The 23911-nt window shown below is 39.2% G+C and overlaps 1 pseudogene; it reads right to left on the reverse strand.

The window, feature by feature from the left end:
- Positions 1 to 10411: 10411 nt before the first annotated feature.
- LOC123324715 lies at positions 10412 to 10505 on the reverse strand (annotated as a pseudogene).
- Positions 10506 to 23911: the final 13406 nt, after the last annotated feature.

Consider the following 23911-nt stretch of genomic DNA (forward strand, 5'->3'; position numbering starts at 1 on the left):
GCTGTGCCCTTCTAATTAGAGAGATTGCATAAAATCAGCTTAATTTATTTGTGACTAGTTATACAGAGTTTAAATATTTACTAGAGATTTACTCAAATGTTTGAGAGGATTTTAAACATTTCCTACAGTTGAAGCGGCCTGCCTAGTTCTGCGGGGTGTGGTGACAGCTCTAACTTGTGGGAGCTCTCTGATTTTGCAGCATGTCATGAAAATCCTGGTTTCAAAATGAAGAAGAAAGGGTATTATTGATTTACATACTAATTCTCCAACTGTTACTCATTTTCTTGATTCCAGCTTCCAAAGTTGCCCTCCCAACATTCATCACTGTAGTACACTAGAGGGGATGAGCATCTTTTTCAATAAATTATAGGAACTATGACTAATTACAGTGATATAAACTATGCAAAGTAATGTGTAACTTAAAATGGATACGTTCATCATTTCAAATTATGCCTTTGACTTTTGATGGTCTAATATAGGCATGCTCTTTTTGTACTGAAAGTGTACTATATTTTCTAAGAATCTCTTTGCAATTCTAGGTTCTGCTTGTAAGCATACTGACGGGCTAAAAGTAACCTTCTAGAGCATCTTCAATGACCCAGAGCAATTAAAAAGACAAGCAGATGACTACGAGATAAGGAGCACAGAAACATATATATGTTACACCTCTCTGACAAAGAATTAGACAGAAGAGGTCTGGTCATTAGAAGCTTTGCTGACATGCCTTATCTATATTTTTCAAAAGCAGTGACCATGAATTATTTTTATTCAACCCTAATGGCAACCCTGGAGGGTTCATGTATCTGTATCCTTATCTTCTGGATTAAGACACTGGAAGCACTGATAGGTTATGCGATCTGTCCAAGGCCACCGGACCAAATTGGGACAGTCTTGGACTAGACCCAGACTTTGTGCCATCTAGTCCATGTCATGTGTTCTATTCTACCTGAATGGATATTTAAGTGAGTTCATTAAAGAAGCTTAGAGAAAACCTCCAAAATTCTCTATTTGAGCAGTATAATTTGTTCTATCATTCGTTGATCCATTCATCCCTGCACCTACAATCATTTATTGAATACCCTTTCTGTCAGACACTGCGTTAGATACTGCAGATAGAGCATGAAGACACAATCCTTACCCTACAGAGTCCTCCCCTCCGGTGAGGAAGATCGACATGTAGTCAAAGAATTACAAAACACCACGGGAAGGGCTATAATAAAGGTCTGTATAAAGTGTAATGGAAGCACAGAGGTGAGAGAATCATTTCTAAGAGACAAATAAGGAGGTGGTCAAAGGAGGATTCCCCAATGACGTGATGGTTCAATTCAGTCTGAAAACATTCACTGGGTTTCTCCCAGCAGACAAGAGCAGAAAAGGCATTGTACATGCTTGAAAGGGTAAAGCATGAAGGGCACGGTGTATCAGGGAAGAAAGGGTTGGAAAACTAGGCAGAGGATTTTGTAGAGGGCCTTATATGTCATCCTAAAGAGTTCAAGCTTTATTAGGGGTGGAGGTAAAGAGTCAGGGGAAGGTTCTTGGCAACAGAATGGGGTAATTATTGTTTCATCAGGATCAACTGGAAAGAGTATGTAAAATAAAATGGAAGATATTGAAAGAAGAGCAACCTAGTAGAAGGCTATTGCAATGCAGTAGGAACAAGTGATAAGGATCTGAGTTAGGATCAGGGGAAGTAAAGGGCCAGGACTGGGTAGAGGAAATGGATTTGAAAGATAAATATTTAGGAACAGAATGGTTTATTGGTTTTTATTTATGGTATACATAGGCATGGATTCCCTGATTCTCAGCTTCTCTGTTCCTTCAGTGTTTAGGTGACACGACTCATTAGCCCTTAAGTTTCTAAAGACAGTAATGAAGGTTTGTCAAAGGGAAATTCTTGTTATTCTGTTGAAATCACACCTTGTACTGTGCTCACAGTATAATGGGTGTATTTGTGACTGAGTTTTTGACTTATGACTGGCTGACATCCTTTGACAGGATGGACTTTTCTCCAACTTGCCAAGAAACCAAACAGCAACATCACAATAAAAAATATTGCGCGTACCCGTCCATATGCATAATAGAAGAATTGGTAAATTCCTAAACATACCTTCTCTAGATACCAACTGTTAACACCACCGCAAACTTCAAGGAAACTATTTGTTCCAAACTATAAATATGTAACCCAGATTTTAAGTATTTAAGATGAACTATCATGATTCAAGAAAGCTTGTGACAACACATAACGCACAGTTAAGAAAATGATCGTATAATAAGTGGGTTAAGCAGACACTTAAGCCAACTGCCTTTCTTCAAATTCTGCCTCTACCACTAAGCTGTAGGCTCTTGGACAAGTCATTTAAAAACTCTTTATGTCTCAGTTTCTTTCTTCATTTGTAAAAGGGGACAAGAAACTAACTGCCACAAGGGGTTGCTATGAGTATTAATGAGTTATTATATGTACAGAGCTTAGAACAGCTGTGACATTGTTATTATCATTGCTGTTATAATCGCCCAATTAGGGCACCTGGGTGGCTCAGTTGGTTAAGCGACTGCCTTCAGCTCGGGTCATGGTCCCAGAGTCCTGGGATCGAGTCCCACATCGGGCTCCCTGCTCGGCGGGGAGCCTGCTTCTCCCTCTGACCCTCTCCCCTCTCATGCTGTTTCTCTCTCTTTCTCTCTCTCTCTCAAATAAAAAAATAAAAAAATAAAAAAAATAAAAAATAATCGCCCAATTAAAGAAAGGCAGGCTCAGGCCTTAACAACACGAATGAGTTCTAGCCAATACTCTTAATTATGACAGTAATAGTCTGGCTGTCTTCAAAATCCAAAATCAGATAGCATCATCATTATTAATTATAATAAGAACAAAGGAATTATCTTCCAATCACAGCCAGGTTCCTGGCTCTGACGTATAAACACATGGTTTTCTTTGAAAACCGCAATCTCAAGAGATGAGACCAGTTTCAATTTTTTCCTAGTTTTCCTTTAAAACCTGGTAAATATAGAGCATCCCTTAGTTTATATAAAAATGTTTTTGAACTTAGTGATATTTTAACCTTGAAGTGAAAAAGCCCATTCTCTTCTGCCCAGGATTGCTTTTCATTTGTCCTACATCTCTTCTTCCAATCTTCAGAAAATGCTAACGCCATTCATCCTCCTGAGATTTGACAGCTAAATCTGGGCTTTAAAATAAAGAAAAGGAGGGTGCCTGGGTGGCTCAGTTGGTTAAGCTTCTACCTTCGGCTCAGGTCATGGTCCTGGGGTCCTGGGATTGAGTCCTGCATTAGGCTCCATGGTCACCAGGGAGTCTGCTTCTCCCCTTCCCTGCCCCTCCTACTCGTGTGCTCACTTGAGCTCTCTCTCTCTCTCCCTCTCTCAATCCCACAAAAAAAATAATAAAATCTTGAAAAAAAATTGAAAAAAAAGAAAAGGAAGCATTTATTGAAAACATAGTAAATGCTCAATAAAGGTTTGTCAGGCCAGACTCTATATGAGCAGAAAGTATGCTCACTATATATATGCACTCTTATTTGGTCCTCAAGACATCACCATCACAAAAGGTAGTGATTATTATCTCTGTTGTGCCAGCAAGAAATCTGGAAGATACAAGGCCTTGTTTAGGATCACACCATTAATAGATGGCCCTGAAAAGATCTGCCCTGAGGTCACCTTACTATAAGTCCCTGCACCCAGCCCTAGCCATCAAGGGGATTCTTGGCCTTCAGCTCCTCATGATGATGATCTTAATTCTCTTACACAAAGTTGGCCTCTCCAACGTGGTAAGTATCTCATGAAGCTTTTCTCAAAATAGTCAACTCCATTACTTCTTTTTCTTCTGAGGTCAGCTCAACAGCCTGAACAACATGCAGAAATTCACATGCAGACACATTATGGTGGAGTAGAGTACTGTAAACAACTCTAAATACACAGCAGCCTTATCTTAAAATCAATGTACCGAGTGCAGGTGGAAATTCAGAAACCAGCATGATTTTAGACCTTGGTCATCTTGAGCACCTTTCAGAGACTGCAGGGGCTCACATTTTATCACTGTTATAAAATAAAGATTCATTGATTAAATGGAATGTAAGAGACCACTAAACCTTTTTTAAAAGTGTTTCATGAAATGACCCTTTAAAAACAACCTATTAGCTGTCAGATGTCTTTCAAATATATGTAATGTATCCTAATGAGAACAGAACAAACAAACAAACAAACAGCTGAGGCCTTTAGGGTCCCCAAGATCATAAAACTTTCAGCCTCTTTTCTGACATCAACAGCTTTAGGCCCCACTTCAGCCCCAGACAGTTGGCGCCTGAGGCTGCAGCCTTGACAGACAGCCCTGCAGCAGCTCGGACTGAAGTTGTTCTGGCAGCAGAAGGAGGCCCCAAAAGCATCTGATTATTTTAAAATGTGCTTTCATTGTGCCGCTTGCAGCTGTGAGTTAATTTTGTTTAAAAAAAAAAAAAAAAAAAAAAGACCATTTGCTTCTTTAAAATCCAGGTTTTTTCCCCTCTGCAGAGCAGCTGCAAGGAGAGCAGCAACAACTTCAAAAGCCCCCTGCCTCCCTGAGAGCACCACTTTGGGAGGCTGCCTTCCTTGCCAGCAGGGAATCAACACTGCGCTGCAGAGAGCACAGGCTCCTGAGTTTTCCTCATTGGCTGCTTTGTTCAGGCGGACAGGAGGATGGACCAACCAAAGAGCAGGCCGAGTCCTCAGAAGTACTCTGGACCTGCTCTCAGCCCTTTTACAGATGAGAAAACTCAAGGACAGAGCGGTTAAGTGGCCGGCCTAAGATTTCACATCTAGTTAATGGCAGCCCCACGGTGCACATAATCTGGAACCAGGAGCAATGGGGTGTGGGGAAATAGAGATGGGGTGCCATCATGAGACAGACCCTGCCAGGGAGCATTCTTCTTCCCCACGGCAGGATTTATTGCAGCTGTCCACCTGATACCTTAAAGATGCCACCACTGGCTCCCTTGTTCATCCCCAGGTCCATTTCTGAATCACCTTCCCAACAGAATGCTGAGCTACTTCTCTCCATGCTCACCCCTTACTACAGGCTCACTTCCCTCAAAAAGTACCCCCTCTCCAATGCATCATGCCTTATAAATTGTAACCAATTTGATTTGACTGCAACTCATTAGATGTGAATATATGTCTAGGCTAAATTTACTTCCGCTTTTGCAATCCACATTGCTCAGGGGGTTCTGTCCTTTGACCACACTGCCAAATTTGGCAAGGGACTTCTAGAGCCTGGCTTTGGAGCTTCTTTGGTCAGCATATGATAACCAGTGTCTCTGTGAATCCTCCCAGGTTTCCATAGATGGAGAATGAGCCACATGCTGATAAACAGTGGTGATCATCTCATCTCTGCCATTGCCCCATTAGCAAGAAGGTAGCTCTGCCAGTCACTTGCCAATCAATTTCACAGAATGTAGGTTGTGCCTCACCCAATTCAAGTCTCCTAATTAATGGAGTGACAAAATTTTGACATTTTTTTGGCTTCTCTGGCTCTTGTGGGAATTTGGGGAAGAGAACTGAAAGAGGTTCAGAAGAAGGGGGAGAGTGAGAAAGGAGAGAACACACGCTGATTTAATGGGTCTTTGCCAGTTTTTGGCTAATAGCAATTTTTATAATAAATAATCTTTTTAATTATAAAAGTAAAACATGTTCAATGCAAAAAATCTTTACAAATAATGGAAAAGAAAAAAATAAATGAAAACCACTTAGTTTAAGTTTGGTCTGTTTATTTTCATGTAATGAAAACCTCAATGCCACCTAGCCTAATTAATTGGGTAATATGTTAGCTCATTCTAAAATCAGGGCAGACTTTAATGTTATGATTCAGAGATGTGACAATGCCGCCACATAAAAGGTCTCATGACACCTCTAATCTGTCCTCTCTGTGTCATGTCACTCAAGGCCAGCTTCCCCCTAAGACCACAAAATCTCTTCCAGTATCACCTGGAATTCCAGGTGTCCTTATCCATGTCAGGGAGAGAGACTGGGTATATCTCCTACCCAACTAAAAGTCTTTCAATTCTGATTAGATCCAATGAAATTATCTCTGAAACAGACATTAATGCCAAGATAATGCTTTTCACTAAATGGCTCATGCCTGGATTATGTGTCCACACCTAACCTAATAACCATCACTAGAGGGATGGGTTCATGCTGATTGATCTCACACAATGACTGACCACCCATAGAACTCAAGGTGAAGGTCAACCTCACCAAATTGCATGGCTGCTGCACATGGTGTAGAGGTAGGGAGGGGATAATGGTATGGATGCTGGGGAATCAATCACAATGTCTTCCATACACTAAGTAATGCAAATGCCTAGGGAAGAACCATTGTTGGTATTTTTGCTATATAGCTCTGAACACACACACTCAGGTGTGTGTGTGTGTGTACTGCAAATCAGAATTATATTGTATATACTATTTTACGGCCTCTATTTTTTCTGAAAAATATATCAGAGTTTTCTCATGTCATCAAATATCATAAAAATTATTTAAAAGGCTGCATGGAATTTAAATAACCCCTAAAATTTGAACATTTTGTTGTTTTATTTTCATCCTTACAAATTAAGCTACAATAAATAAATTTGTACATATAGCATTGTTCACATCCAGGCTTATTTCAACAGGATGGAGTACCAAAAATGGAATTCATGAGTAAAAAAGTATAAACAGAACTTTTGGATACTTATTGCAAAAGCACCACCTAGAAATATTATACCAATTTTATACTCTGCACTAGTATACATTAACATATTTAAATATCCACATCTGTTATATTTTCAAAGTACCCAAAGTATAAAAAAATATTTAGTAGTTAAATCTGTGAGGGAAATCAAAAGGAGAGAGCACTAATATATTAAAGACTTGGAATTCAGAATATCGAAATTCTTGATTTTTTCAACCCATAATACCTGGGCTTATCCTAAGAGGAAACAAAAAAATAAGACCATATTTGTGTGAAGAAGAGAACTGGGTCCCCTCAGGAGCTACAGTATGCTACTCTATTAGTCCTGACTCTTTGATATGTAAATTACAGGCATGCAATTTGAGCCAGCTTACACAAAAAGGTGAATTTATTGACTCTGATGACAAGGAAAAGGAAAAGTGTAACTGGGAAAGACTAAAATGAAAGATGTGACGGTACCAGGATCTTTCCTCTCTGTTACCTCACCTCCATCCATCCGGGTCTTCTGTCAATCAGCTCTGAGAAGCTCGCACTCCAGCTGCCAGCAGCTTCTGAGTCTGCATTTTCTCACTCCACCACTAGAAAGCCTCACTTGAGCCTCAGTTTCAAAGATCTAGGACTATATTTGGATTGCTCAGGCTCAGTTTATCTACAGATCCCTTGCTTTGGGGATACTGGAAGTGGGCCTCCGTAGAGCGACCAGTTTGGGGATACTGGAAGTGGGCTTCCATAGAGCAACCAGTCACTACTTGATGGGCAGCCCTTATATATCACGGTCATGAACTAAGTAGAGAGGAACAGTTCCTCTAGAGGAGAATGGTATTATCACAAGAGAGAAGCATGCTAAATGGACACAAATAACTCATAAATATTATCTTTTAAAATCCTTAAACAACTCTATGACAGAGTTACTGTCATAAATGTGGGAGGAGGAAACTTTACTGTCATAAATGTGGGAGGAGGAAAGAGACACATAGAAATCAAATTGGATTGATTCATCTCTCTCTCTCTCTCTCTCACACACACACACACACACACACAAAATAAGGTGATGGAGCTAGAATTTAAACCCTGATCAGTCTAATTATGCATTAAACACTCTTCAGCAATGTGACTATTATATAAGGAAAGATACTATGATTATATGGTAGACAATAACAACCACCCCACCACCCCACCCTACCCCCACAACCTCTACCACATGCCCATATACTACCCTGGCTTGTCACTAATCCATGTGGGAGCATGTTTCATGTATGTCCACCATCAGCTCGCTGAGTCATAATGGCCCAGGTTTGTGTGAATCACAGAGCAATGGGAAAGAGGGCACATGATAGAAGAAACAGACAGCCTGTCCTCAGCCCTCTCTAGGTCAAAATTTAGCATTCACTGTAATAAGATATGCTGAATTTCCATTTGTTCACCTTTTAATCATGTTATCTTCTGTACCCCAGCACAAAGGACTATATCTCCACTAAAGTACACAAAATGGCTTCTCAGTATCCAGTCTGTTCCTCTCATAATAACCACAGAGATTCAACAATTTGCCCAGAGTTTAAAGCCCAATTAATGTTAGGTGAATTCAAACTCAAGCCTCTCCTCTCAGGCTAGTGGTCTCCTCCTCACCCATGGACGTTTCAATCACTCCAAAGCAAACTGGGCTCTTAGAGTGAAAACGAGCATGAGGAAGCTGGTCCAGAGAAGGAGGATAAAAAACAATGAGTATCTGTGTAATTTCAGAAAAAGAACATCCCACTGTCTCTAGTAGAAGAGTACTAAAGCGAAGTCAGCAAACATTCATTACATACCCATTAGGTGCCCAAATACCTTTTATGTGCAAAGTGCTGGGGACAAAGCAATCACAACACAGATTGGGTCACTGGACTCACGAAGAGAGCTATCTAATGGGGAAGTTAGGCACTAAAAAGTCTCCCAGGAGTGATGGCTATTTTGAAAGGCCAAGGGCAGGATCCTGTGGAAATGCAGAACTCATGGGTGCCAGCAAAAGGGGCCACTCAGAAGAGAAGAGTTTAAGCTGAAGGATGAGCAGGATATATCCGGGAGCAGTTGAAGTGGAACAGTGAGCCAAGCAGAGGAAAGAGCACGTACAAAGGCCCGGAGGTGAAACACGTGATGATGTGGGGGTCTGAAAGCTGGGCCTGCGGTTGGAGGATAGAGGGAGACAGAGGGTGGAACAACGGTCCTCAGGGGCAAGTTGGGATCAGAGTAGGAAGAGCTCCATGAGCCAGGTCTAAGAATTAGGTCTTCATCCTGAGGACAATAAGAAGGGTTTTAAGCAGGGAGATGCAGAATCATCTCTGCATCTTTAAAAGATCATTCTAACAGCGGCATCAAGAGATTAGAGGGGACTGAAGCTGAACATAGTGAAAAACCTCTTACGAGGTGCTTGCACCGGTCTGATTAAACCACAGTGGTGGCTTAGAGATGTGAGTGCTGGAAGGGAGGAAGGGGCGGGACTCAGGATTTGCTTCCATTGTTCCCTGAAACATGCATAACAGGAACAGCAAAATCAAACCTAAGGTCTATACATGAGTTGGGGGGGGGGGAGGGAGGTGGGTCTCTGAGAATTAGGATAGAAAAGAATTCACATTGTCTTCCGTTGGCTAGGAAAGGATTAGAGAAATGAGTATACAGAAGAAAAATAAAACTAGGTGTAGTAATTCTGATTCACAGACACTATTTCCTGGCCAGATGCTGCTGTAGAAATTTCAGAAACACCCACTAAAATCATAAATGAAAATCACATATTCGTAACATTTAATGCGAATACAGGCTGAATTTACAGCCGCTGAATGTGCAATATGGATGAAGATGTTGATTTACCCATGGAAGATGGAAATATATATGATAGAGGAAAACAATACCCAGAAATGTGATAAACATTTGCATGAAAATGAGTCACTGGAAAAACCCAAAACTTCTTCAACACTTTATGCACCAAATTATCTTCAGAGCAGTCAAAAGGAAATAATAATAAATAATAATAGTGCATTTTCCTGCCATTAATTTTTTTTAAACTTCTGTTGACTTCAGTGGAAGTTCTGCATCTAGAATGTGGCCCAGGAAATTTATAGTCTGTAACTCAGAGACCAAAGACCTTGAACATCAAGAAAATCTCTTACCCTTATTTATATACACTGTTCTTTATCACAAAGGAAGAGCTGGTACCCATTCCAAGTAACCAATCATTATGCAAGGAATATTCTGACTCACCCAGCATCCTTAATCAGTAAATGCTGTGCCAATGGAAAGAGAGTAGGAAGAAGTCACAGCATCCATTAATAAAAAATGACTGGGGCTTTCTATCAACAGAAGCATCATTAGGAAACGTATGGTAGGAAAATAGTAGGCTGTAGATTTGTGGTGGCAGGGATGGCAATGGAATACTAACATTTATACCCTCTTAACCACTTTGTTTTAAAAGGATGCTGGATGTCAGGTACCAACACATGTGCTTAATACAGCATTTTGCATGTTCAGTTTCTTGCTAAATTCCTGACCATAGTCTCAAAAGATGGGACCGCCTTATCTGATCCTTTGGCCCTCCCTCCAGCCTCCAAACACAAATATTTCTCTTTTTTCCAGTTTTTTGAGATATAATTGACACGTAACCTTGTATTTTAAGGTGTACAACTTAATGATTTGCTATATGTAACTTTTACACCATAAGTTTAGCTTAAAAATATGGAATGCTTCATAAATTTGTTTTCACAGGGGCCATGCTAATCTCCTCTGTACCATTCCAATTTTTTAGGATACGTGCCAACAAGGTGAGCACCAAGGATATTTCTAACAGGTAACTGATTGCCATTTCCCGAGCATATCTTCCAGGAAGGCACTGATCAATTCTCGGCAAAAGATAAATCAGATACGAAGGGGAAGGGCCTCAGATTAATCCAATACTTTCTTGAACAGTCTCCTCTCTTTGCTGTACTTCTACTCCCTATCATGAACCCCAGAGTAAATAAAGGAAGTATGCTTCACATTTCCAATAAACTGTGCAATCTGTATGTCAACTGAGGATGCTTCTTGGTCACATAGTAGACCTGTAATTCTAAAGCTACTGTGCTGCATTTTGAGAGAAAACACAACAGTCATGTTCCATTAACAGAAAGCCTTCTCGAGCATGTCTTCTAGTACGTTAAAGGGATCTGAGTCATCTGCTGAGGGTGAAGGGAGAAAATTAAGTTCATGTAAAAAACACCTACAAATCTTAATAGGGGGATGAGCTAAAACTACAAAAGTCCTCACCACTGTACAATTTTCAAGTATCACTAATGCACGTCACCAGTGGATTAACTAATAGTGTTCTGCTTTAACGGCATTTCTACCCTATCATTAACCCAAGCATGGTCCATAAAGTTATTCAAATATCAATAAATGAGCTTACTACAGTTTATGTGATTTCCAGTTCTATAAATTCCATAAGAATAACAGCATCAAATTCCCCATCTAGGCTCTGTTGTATGGATCTGAAGGCTAGGGATGGGATAATATCAATGGTTACTCAAAATGAATTCAAATTCCCGCTGTGTCAGTATTCCATGATTTGTTTTTAAAAGATCATGGTTCTGATCCTAATTCTGCATGGTAGGATATGGGCTTCTAATGATAATCCACTATTAATCCTATACTCTACCATCAGATGGAATCTGGGTAGATGATGTTTCAAACCACTACCGAGTCTATACTGAAAATTACACTGGTCTTGATAAGAAGTAGTTGGAATATACCACCCACCCACTACCACCCCCCCAAAAAAATCCTATTTAATCCAATCTTCTATTGGAAGTCAAGGATTTATGTCACTATTATAGAAAAACTCATTTTGGTCATAGCACCAACATGGCCAAATAAATGACTTCAAGATGCTAGAAGAAAGTATTTGGCCAAGATAAATAGGTGTTCAAACAGGCCTCCCTAGCTTACTCATTTTGCTATATGGAAAATGAACTAACTGAGTTTAATGTACACCAAATGAGATTTGGAAGCATGTTCTAATTCACTTCATTCTATACCTGGAATAAGCAGTTTTTTATTTCCCTGCTTCCACCTTTAATCCCTACAGTATATTCTCAACAAAATGGCCAAAGAAATCCTTTCTAAATATACATCAGATCATGTCCCTCCTCTGCTCCAAATTCTTCCCTATCTCCCATTCTATGAAGAGTGCAAGCCAGAGCCCTGGCAGTGGTCTACAAGTCCTATGGGATCTGACCTCTGATCAACTTCTTACCCTCCCCCTTGCTTACTTTACCCCAGTTCCACTGGAAACACTGTTCCTCAAACATGTCCAACATAGTCACACCTCAGGACCTTTGCACTATCTGTCCCCTCTAACCAGAACATTCTTCTCTTTGATATCCACATGACTCATTCCAACTCCTTCAAATCTTTGCTCAACAGCCACCATCTTGATAGGAAACTCTGTCCTACCTATTTAAAGTTATTTCATCTCCTTTCCCCACACTCTCACTTACGCCTTTTCCTATTCTGTTTTTCCTCCACAGCACTCATCACTTTCTAACATTCTGTATAAATATTATGTTTATTGTCTCCTTCTTCACTAGGATTTGAATTCCACAAGTACAGAAATTTAGTCCATTTTGTTGACTACTGTACATATAGAACTTGAAACCATACACAGACGATAGTAGGTGATTATTAGTTGAATAAAAAAATTCCAAAGTTGCCGAACATGGCACAGATCAACACACTGAAAATTTGTACATGTTTTACTTAAACCCATTATTTAAATTCTGGGACCCTCAGTTTTTCTCATTTGTAAAATGGAACAATTATAGTATCTAACACTTAAGAGTTGTTGTAAAGATTAAGGGAGAAAATAAATGGAATGTATTTAAGACAACGCCTTGTAGGGGCGCCTGGGTGGCTCAGATGGTTAAGCGTCTGCCTTCGGCTCAGGTCATGATCTCAGGGTCCTGGGATCGAGTCCCGCATCGGGCTTCCTGCTCCTTGGGAGCCTGCTTCTCCCTCTGCCTCTCTCTCTCTCTCTCTGTCTCTCATGAATAAACAAATAAAATCTTTAAAAAAAAAAAAAAACAACGCCTTGTAAAATGATTATTTTGATTAGATCAAGAATAATAAAAGAATAATAGAAACAATACCTAACATCTGTACAGACTTTCACATTTTATGAAGGACAGAACTATTTTCATTAGATCCCTTTAGGATCCTCCTAGATTCAGTCCAGGAAAATATTAATAACTGGATCCTCCGTGTCTCTACCTTGGCAATATTAGGGATGTAGCCAATCACAGGGCTATGAAAGATAGAGGCAGGATTCAAACTGAAGTCCTCTGAATCCAAGTCCTATGCTCTCTTCCCAATATTAGAGAAAGGAAATATCACTCCCAACTCAAAACTTTAACAGAATGAAAGGTCGCTGAAGGGATGTTTTTTTGTTTAGATGTTCTTTACTGAGTCTGGTGTCTGCATAAAATGTGGCTTAGATGAGGCAGTAGTTATCAGCAGCCAGTACTCCCTGCAAACTCTAAGAAGTTGAGACTCAACCACTGGAAGACAGCTTCTCACCACTGATCATGGATTCAGTCACAGAAGTGCAATCTAGAATATTTTTATTTTCTAAAGGTCTCCCAACATGGATTAGGGTTTTTTTGTTGCTTTTTGTTTTCGTTTTGTTCGCTTGTTTGATTGTTTTTAGGGAAAATCCCCAACTCCTGGTTCGGTATTGTTTATATGGTATTTAGTAAATTCTTAATGAATAAATGAGTTGAAAACAAATGGGTGTGTTTACTGGTGCTGCTTACATCATCTTACAACATAACATTTTCTCCCTTTGCTTCTACTAAAATAACTAGAGTACAAGTAGATGTCCACAGCATCATGCCCTGCCCCATCCTCCACAATTGTGTTAACTGGAAAACTAGTCCCCCAGAATGTTGTGCACAAAAGAATATGCCTTTAGGAAATGTTGAGTTAAACAAATTCAAATAGGCTTTTTCACTACAGGACTTCTCAGAGCCTTTACTACACTAATGTACATTGCAAATCCTCAAATTTTAGATAGTGTTGGGGCTCCTGGGTGGCTCAGTCAGTTGAGTGTCCAGCTCTTGGTTTCCACTCAGATCATGATCTCAGGGTCCTGGGATCAATCCCTCCATTGGGCTCTGCGCTCAGTGCAGAATCCACTTGTCCCTTTCCTTCGCCCTCTCCCTTCCCTTCTGCCCTTCCCTGTGCTCTCGCAAGCTCTCGCTCGCTCTCTCTAGTAAGTAAATAAAATCTAAATATATATATTAAAAAAATTAGATAGTGTCTACAGCATTTTGCAAATTATTGGATCATGCATCCCACCAGAAACAAAGCTCTTTGCATGGAGTTTCTTTCAAGTCAAGCTTTCCAGAGAACATGTGTATCTATAACAAACATACTCAGTCTTCAAAAGCAGAATCCATAAAAAATTCAAATGGAACATGAGGAATATGAAGAGGTCAAGGAGAGTTCACATTTTTTACAAAGCTAGATCCCCTACAGGGTAATTTTATTTAGATTTACTATTTACTTTCTATTAAGCCTAATACTAGGTTTGTATAATCCTGGACAACCATTATTTTGAAGGATATGCTATGTTTATTCCACTTTGTTTTTTAAGGAAGGCTCTGGTTTGGGGGGCCTTACAAAATCTCAGGACTTTAGGTAGAAGGCCAGAGCTCTCATAGTCAAAGTAGCTAAACTGATGATTGGAAGAGAAACAAAGGGTGCTCTTGTCCTACTGGTCTTAGCACAGGGTCTCTTGGCCCATGTAAATAAAATTTCTACCAAAAGGCAAATGTTATCCAAAGACCCTTATCAGTTAATAGCAGCTTACTTAATTTACCAGGTAAGATTAAAAAAACCTAACAAGGTACTGTGGGCATGGGCCACAGAAATTATATACTTAGATGAGGACAAGAAGAGGATGATTGAAGGGTGAGGTAGGTCAGGGGAGGACAGCTGTAATTGGGCTCCTTGAAGGAGGTGAGGGGAAAGTCTTATCAGAAAGAAGGCTCCAACAAAATAGGAATGAACTGTGAATTCCACTTGGTCCACTTTATACTTTAGCCTCATGGTGGCCATGATAACAGATCTTGTTTTTATTATGTTACGTTAATCACCATACATTACATCATTAGTTTTTGATGTAGTGTTCCGTGATTCATTGTTTGCGTATAACACCCAGTGCTCCATGCAGAACGTGCTCTCCTTAATACCCATCACCAGGCTAACCCATCCCCCCACCCCCCTCCTCTCTAGTATTAGAGTTTTCATAGGAAACCAGGAGACCTTAACCTGGTTGTGTAGGTATTGCTGGCTAAAGATACAAAGATACACAGAAAAGGAAGTGATATCCAGAAAGGACACTGGCTTTAGCACATATGAGAAGTTACTGATAGCATAAGGTCCCCAAAAGCTGCCATAGGCCTTCAAACAAAACAAAACAAAGCAGCCTTTTATCTGGTTCATCCAGAAATGTCCCATCCCCCCTCTTTCTCCACTCCAGCCCAGCCTCCATCCTTACTTAGCCTTTACCCCTAAATGAAGAGGGGATAAAAACTAGCCAGACTGTCTCCATTGCTGTGATAGATTTTCATATGGATATGAACACATGCTGTATTTGTCACTATTGCACTAAGTCTTATTTTTTCAAACTATAGAAATACACAGACTATTTGAATAGTATGCAAATCCCCTCTGAACATAGATGGCTTATGAATCGTTAATGAAATTACTTGACCTTGAGAATTAGTCTCTTTATGGAGAGTCTTCCCTAAACTTCGAATCTGCAATTGCACACCCAAGTCCAGTTCCTTTTTGTGCTCCATGTTCCCATTAGGCTCCTTCATCCAAGCTTTTATGAATGTCGTGTGGAGGCCTTCTCTTCAGGAGATCCCGGTTAAGCACGGCTTCCTGAGGCAAAGGTATTATCTTAGGGCACCTCACTTTGGAAGATTTCCATGGGTTTTAAAATGAATTAACCCTGAACAAGGCTCCACGGTGCTGAGGGAGGACACTGCTCCCAGATGAGCAGAGCTCACCACTGACCAACATGGTGAGTCCTCACCCCACTCAGTCTTGCCCACCACTCCTGAAATCGGAGCTGCCGAAATCTGCTTTTCCTTTGTCTTCAGAAGATCTAGTTTCCCCTGGATCTTTTCCAGGATAAAACCCACTCATTTCCTTGACTCGCAATGTCTTCTTGAAAACTAAGTAATGAAAGCAGATGCTCTAACTCAGACACATATTTTCCCACTCAAACATTCATCACAGCTTCCCACCCAAAGCTGAAGCATTATCTGCTGGGAAATTCACAATCTCTACAGTTCACAGAGAGGTTGGTCAGGCTGTTCTTATGGGTTCCATAACTATAACTTTCAATTAATCCAAAATGTTGTTTTATAAAGCCTTGTGTAGTCTCTGTTTTGACTCCTACAGGATATCCACAGAGAAACAGATAGGCTTTTCTTTCTGAGTACCCTGTATGCTCTCTAGTATTCATACCACTTAACAACAACAAAGATATTTCTTTTCTTGCAAGAAACACCTGCTACTTGGAGATTACTTTCTTTGGCCAGTCACAAATGAATGAATATGCTTTCAACTGGACCTCTGAATAACACCCATAAAGGCAAAATCTTAAAAAAAAAAAAAAAATTATCCTGCATATTCCCGATCTCTTCCTCCCCCAAGATGTGGAGGAAGAAGGACAGCATATAATTGGCAAGTCATTTCTACTTGTTTCCATAAACCAACAGGCCCTATACCTTGAATAAGACCCTATTTATAACTGTATTATCTAATACCGACCAAAATTTTCAATGTTAAAGAATCCAAAAAACAGACTGTTGTAATAACCTTGTGTGTCTTATTGAGTGACTGATTCCAAAAAATAAATAAATAGAATTAATTAATTAAAAAGACTCGCACCCAGTATTTCATGTGACTGCTGTTTATCCTCCATGGCATGCACAAACTTTTTTTTTTTTTTTTAGAAATTGCGGGAAGTGTCAAGACCCTTACTTGTTACAATTTAATTTTCTGCTGCTAAGGCAATTACAGTTCAATGAATGATGATTCAAACACATCGAAATTTTCATTACTCTTTGCTTAATTTGTCAGTTAATGCCTTTGAGTTCTATGGTTTCCCCGGCAGTCTTAACTTGCCATTAAAAACCTGTCAAGGAAACAACCCTCTGATTCCAGTGGGTTTAAAGAGTATATATCCTTTCATTGTTAAGAAAGTTAGAACTCGCTCCGCAACCAAAATATTCATACTCTAGCAATCCACAGTTAGGAAAGGCTGCAATAATTCTGGATTAGTGTTTTTTAATACAACAGCACTGCAATAAATACCAGAAATAAGAGTTCATGCTTAAGATACTATATATCATAAGAATGTTACTTTCTATCAGTGTTTCTTAGTGGTTTATGGTTACCTGATAAATGTTGGACTTTTACATTCCTCTCCATGTCCCAAGCATCTATTACATTTACACATTTTATACTTCTCTAATATTTTTGCAATACATTTTCCTGAATCGGCTGATGACATTTAATAGAATGTTTAAGACACAATATAAAACCTTAAATGCGTTTGCTTATTCTGGGGGAAAATGTGCACATAGATTGGATTTCAAATTAAAACCTACGATGGTGTACCCAACATTTCTCCTTCTGCTGTACATATTAAAATATAACTAAATGCTTCTTACGCAATACTGCAGTATCAGTACAAATAACAAGCTCTCATACTTACAAGCAAGCTAGATGATTAAGGAGCTATTAATGAAGGGAAACAAAACCACAGTGCTAGGATGTAATAGTCCATGAAATTCTTATTGGTAGAAAGAAAATATGCAGTAAATAAATATTAACCTAAATGCTATAGAAAACATAAAGCAAATGGAAAAAATGTATTCTTTAAACTAAAATATAGGTTAAAAATTGCTGACAATGTAAGGAAAGTCTATTTGCATACCACAGGGCTCCATCTGCTGTGGAAAATATAAGCTGCAAGAATGATTTAATATTTAATAGAAGTAGTAGCCACTGTTAATTATAATTTGCACATTTACAAATCAGCACTGATAGCAATACAAATTATGAAATATAAGGGTGTTCTGCTGGATACTAGGGAAAATAAGATGACAGACAAAGTTAATGGAGTATCCCTAACCACAGCTCTGTCAGAACACATCAGAGAACTAATCCAGTTACAAAGAGCCTGCAATGGAAAATCTATTTAAAATATTAAAATGCTGTTTGGTAAAAGCTTTTTCATAGTGCATTTTACTTAAACAGTTGCTTATTGCTCATGGGTCATTAGCTATACACCCAGATGCATTCTGCAAACTACCATTTAAAAGAATAGTAGAAATTAAATAAGAAATATATTTCTGCAGCATTTTTTTCATGATATATAGAAAGAATTTACTGAATATCTATCTAGTCTGGAGATGGAAAAAATAGTGTGTGGCCACGACATAAGTGGAAAGCTGTAGAATTAAGCACTACATTTTGCCTACATTGAGCCATAAAATTCAACACAACTTTTCCCTCTAGACCTGATCTTATTCCCATTTATACTTAGATGCTAATAGTGATGATACAAATCGACTCTTATTTAGTAAGAAGACAGAAATTACCATTGATTTTTTCATTAATCTTCTATTTCACCTCATTTCTCTCATCATCATATAATATGGATTAGTGGTGGAAGCATTTTATGCACAATGTTTTAATAGTAACTTTTGTTCTCTAAATCATGAATACTGCTAATTTTAGCCTCTAGAATCCCTAATTTATGGAATTGATCCTTTATCCAAACTCCTTCAATTTACTATAATTAAGAAATCCTTGCTCCATGACCATTATTTTTAATGTATGCTAAAGAGGTTTCTCATCTTGCAAAAAGAAATGTAGAACAAAGCCTATACCAGGCACAGGTTTTTAAATACATGAGCCTAAGCAAGACAGACTGTTATAGATCACATATAGATGTCAAATTGAATGCTGTCACAGTATATTAGGAAATATTAGTACATATTTAAGTACCTACTTAAAGTATATTATCAAGGTATGAGTTGAGTATCGGCAGAGGTCAAAAACTGGTAGTCTCTGAGTCAAATACTCCTAGGAGATGTTTTCCTGGCCATCTTCTTTTTTAAATTTAAATTTTAATCTTTCAGACAGTGTGTCTACCACCTCTTATTATCTTACTTTTAGCAACTTCATGCCTTTGCATTACCTGCCTGACCTCTGTATTGTATCTGGCTTAAGGAATTATTTTACTTTTCTATTAATATGCTATTTCATCTGTTCTTGGATGTACTTGATGTATTTTTCTTTACCCAACACATCTAGGATATGTACTCACAGCTACAACCCAGTAAAGGACCCATGAGATCTAGACTTCATTAATTTGGGACCTCAACAGTGCTACAGCACTACTAAAAAAGACATTAAAAACATCTGCATACTAGCAATAGAAACCTATTAGAAATCTGTGTGTCTTCATCAGGACTCTAGGCGGAACACATACACACTATAATAGTTTCTCCTAAGAATTGGCCCCATAGATCTGCTATCATTCGGGATGCAATTTCAAATATATACTATCCATTCATCCAGAGAAACCTGAAGCTGAAATATTATATTTGAGTGGTATCAAATTACTTGCATCCAACAGTACCCACCAGGAGCAAGTACCAGTTTTTTCTCAAGGAAAGCACCCCCAGGTTAGGCCCTCAAGATGTCCACAGAAGTTCAACAAATGACCTCATAATAAAAAAAATTACTAAACACATGAAGAAATACTCAACTATTTAGGAAGGTGAACAGAAACAAACCATAAGTTTAAACCCCTAGGCCTTTAGAGTTCTGAACGTTATTAGTTATAAAATGTAAAGTAACTATGAATGAAATGTTTAAAAAAGAGAAAAAAATTAAGGTATGTGAACAATGAACAAGACACTATCAAAAATGACCAGTCAGATATAAAAGCTAAATAAAATATTTTGAAATAATACACACATACACACACACACACACATTGAATTTTCAAAATTAGTGGAAGGGAATTCTGATACTGATAAACTAGATATTTCAGATCATTTCATCAGCTTAAAACAACTAATAAATGTAGACATAATGTTTTAATATGTTTGAATTCATAGGAAATACAACAAGAAAGTAAAGAATTATGAAGTCAAAATTCAGAAGAAGATAAACACACAGAGTAATCAATCTACATTTGAGTCTACTTTCCTCTGTGGCTGCCTGTATTTCCAGAACAAAGAGTTGACAGAGAAGCTGAGCAGAGATCTTAACAGACACAGGAGGCTAGATGGAAAGTAATTCAAGCCCAGAACCTGCCAAGTGGGGAGGGACTGGCAAATCTCCGAGGCTTGGGAATAAGGCTGAACAAAACATAAACTAGTCTCAAATGATTTAAAGCCCTATTTGAATTAGAGTAAACCTTGATGACAAATGCCCTCAGCCACCTGTCAGAAATAAACTTTCTCTGGTGGAAAATAACATCACCCTAAGCCTCAATTTATCTCTATATCTTTTTTGATATGCAGAGATTAGGATTTGGCAATGAAAACAAAAAATAACAACTAACCATATAATTAACCAAGATAATGTAATCAAAACTTAAGAGAAATAATAGAACATAGAAGCAGATCCACAGAATTTGAATAATGGAGTTATCACCTACCAACTTAAAAATGACTATGCTTATTATGTCCATATAAATGAAAAATAAGAGTAACAATTTTAGCACAGAATGTAAACTATGTAATGGAAATTTCAGAAATGAAAAATATAATTGCACGTAAGAATTTCATGGCTAGAATTAACTGCAGAATAGACAGAATTAGAGGGACTACTAGTGATTTAGCATATATCCAAGATATACTAGGAAATATATCAATATATCAATAGAAATACCAATGTCAATAAACAAAAATACATTAATAGAAAATATCCAGGATAAAGCACAGAGAGGAAAAAGTATAGGGTGAAAAGCAGAAGAGAGTATAAGAAATATTGTCAATGCAGTTAAAAGGTTTAATCTATGTCTAATTAAAGTCCTAGAAGAGTTGATGGAAAGAAGTTGAAATGTTATCTGAGAAGATAATAACTGAGAATGTTTTAAAACTGTTGCCATTAAGCCATATTTTCAAAAAGTACTACAAACGTCAAGTGAGATAAATATTAAAAATACCATATCCAAGCATACCACAGATGCTATAAGCAGCTGGAGAAAAACGATACTCACCTTCAAATGAGCATCAATGAGACTAACATCTGCCTCCCCGCTCCACAAGCTCCCACACCACCCCCCCACCCCGCCACACACACACACCCTCAAACCCAGAAGGCAATGGAAGGATTTTTCAAAATGCAAAAATACCTACTACCATAAAATTTTATACCCAATGGAAAGAATCCTCAAAAATGAAAACTAAATAAAGACATTTTCAGAAAACAAAAAATTCAGGTCTGAAATAAATAAAATATAAAAAGGTATTCTTTAGGAAGCAAAAGATTCCATAAGTCATTGAAAATATTTCTAAATGCCTAAGTTGAGAAATATACCAAATTCATAGAATAGCCTATCATAGTTTAGCAGCTTTCCTCAAAATTAATCTTAGAGACAATAAAATTCCACTCAAATTCCAAACAAGATATTTGAGAAATTTAACAATTTTTTTTTTTTTAAAGATTCTATTTACTTGACAGAGAGAGAGACAGCAAGAGAGAGAACACAAGCAGGGGGAGTGGGAGAAGGAGAAGCAGGCTTCCCGCCGAGCAGGGAGCCCGATGCGGGGCTTGATCCCAAGACCCTGGAATCACGACCCAAGCTGAAGGCAGACGCCCAACGGCTGAGCCACCCAGGTATCCCCTGAGAAATTTAACAATTCTAAAATGTATATGGGCAAAGCGCTAAGAACAGCCAAAACATTCCCAAAAGAGGTGGTGGCAGGATCAAGATAAGCGTTATATTCCTACCAGAAATCAAGGTTTATAATTAAGCTGTATTAAGCCAATTACGTATTTGGACAAATATACAAAAACCAGTCAAAAACTATAATAAAAGGCAGTACACCCGGCAGTCCCGTAGATCTGTGTCTTGCTTCGACAGTGCTTGGACAGGAGAGTCCCAGGACCCCGTCCTCCAGCCTCCCACCACCCTGCAACCTCTTTTCCAGTCCCAACCTTGGGAACCATCTTCTCGGCCACCCTCTGCCCCCGGGACCGGCCAACACGGTGTTTCGCGCTTCGCTCCTGGTAGTGGATCGACCACGAGCCCCAGACCTGTCAGAGTGACTCCCCCCCACCCCCCCGGGTGGAGGCCAGCCAGCCGTCCACCGCCAGGTCAACACGCTCCCGGGGCTCCCGCACCCACCTCTCTCCGGGCTTCTCTCTCCACCGCCAGGACGAGGCTCCGCAGGGCGGCCCGCTTCTCCAGGGCTGGCCGACGCGAAGCCAGACGACTTCTCTCGAAGACGCGAAACCAGCGCGGCGGCCGGCCTCTTTCCGGCCGTGCAGCAGAAGCCGGCTCAAGTCGAGGGGCGCAGAGCCCCGGACGCCACGCGAGCCCCCAGCGGCCTGGAGCGGCCCCTGAAGCCGGCCCTTTATCTGCGCCCGCGCAGGCGCCCATCTCTCAGGCTGCCCGCAGAACGGCCGCCGGGGGCCGCAGGTGAAGCTCATCCAGAAGGTGGCGACCACCTGACTCACCTGGCAGGCTGGCGGCCCCAGGCTGGGCCCGGGCGGGCGTCTCTTCCAAAGGCCCATCCTCCAGCACGGTTAGGAGCCTCCAGAGCCCAGCAGGCTTTGAGGGGCCTTCTGGCAACCCCCCTGGTGTCAGGGCCTCTGGGTGAGGGTCTCCCTGCAGCGGCTAAGCAGCTTGTTGACCACCCCGAGCCCTCTCCCAAGCCTGGACCCAGTGGATACAATAAACCTTTTTGCCACATATAGAGAGAGAAAGAGAACAGAAACAGGACCACATATACCCACATGTGACAATGATATCGCAGACAATTGAGGAAAGAAAAAGCTAGTCAATAAATTGTATTAGGAAAATTGATTATCCATTTGGAAAAAATAAAATTGGATCTCTACATTATACAAAAGTATATTCTAGACATATTAAATACATATATGTGAAAAGCAAATCTCAAAATTTTAGAAGAAATAGAAGAGAATATCTTTATCACCACTGGTAGAGAAGGATTTCTTGAACAAAAACCCCAAATCTACTAACCATATAGGGCAAAACTGATAAACTTGACAATGCTGGTATTAAATGATTAGCAGAACATTTCCTCCCCAGAACATACTGACTATAGGCTCACTTTCAGAAGCTAGTGACCTATCTTTACTCATTCCATATTTAAGCTGTATTTACCAAAACTATTTCAGTATGTTTTCACATCTGCTTTTTTCCAGTTGTATATCTTATTTTTTCATGTTTTATGTTGACTTGGTGGAACACTCTATCTTTTCAAAAAAAAGTTGACTCTTAATAAATTATTAGCATATATTCCTCACCCCCAAAAAATAATTAGCAAAATATTTCATTAAAAAGGTTAAAACAAACAGACATTGGTAACATGTAACCAAAAAAGTTTACTCTCCATGATATATTTGAAAATTCAGCAAATCAATAAAGGACAAATAACCCATAGAAAAAGAGCAAAAGACAGAAATAGATATTTCACAGTAAAGAACACACAAATGGTGAATAAATATTTTAAAAGGTTCACAATTGCATTAGCAACCAATGAAAGGCAAATTAAAGCTTCAAAGTGATGTAATTTTATCTCCATTAAACCAGCAAAAATTAAAAAGCCTCAGTATTGAGTAATAAGAGTAAGCAACAGTGGTGTATGGAATTTTTTTAAAAACTTGAAATCACTGGTATAGATTCTGCTGAAGTTTTGAAAAAAATATAATGTGTTTCAATAAAATTGCCAGCCCCAGAGGTTGCCAATTTGTTGTTTATTGTCATTGTAGTGACTGCACCAAATCCCTGGAATTCTTTGGTGGTCTTCCAGCAGATGCTATTCTGAATGAGTCAGTGCTAATGCAGTAATTTAAAATAATTCTGTGTGCCAAGTAATAAATTATCAGAACTAGGTCATCTCAACT

The sequence above is a fragment of the Neomonachus schauinslandi genome, chromosome 4, assembly GCF_002201575.2.
Source record: "Neomonachus schauinslandi chromosome 4, ASM220157v2, whole genome shotgun sequence".
NCBI classification, from domain to species: domain Eukaryota; kingdom Metazoa; phylum Chordata; class Mammalia; order Carnivora; family Phocidae; genus Neomonachus; species Neomonachus schauinslandi.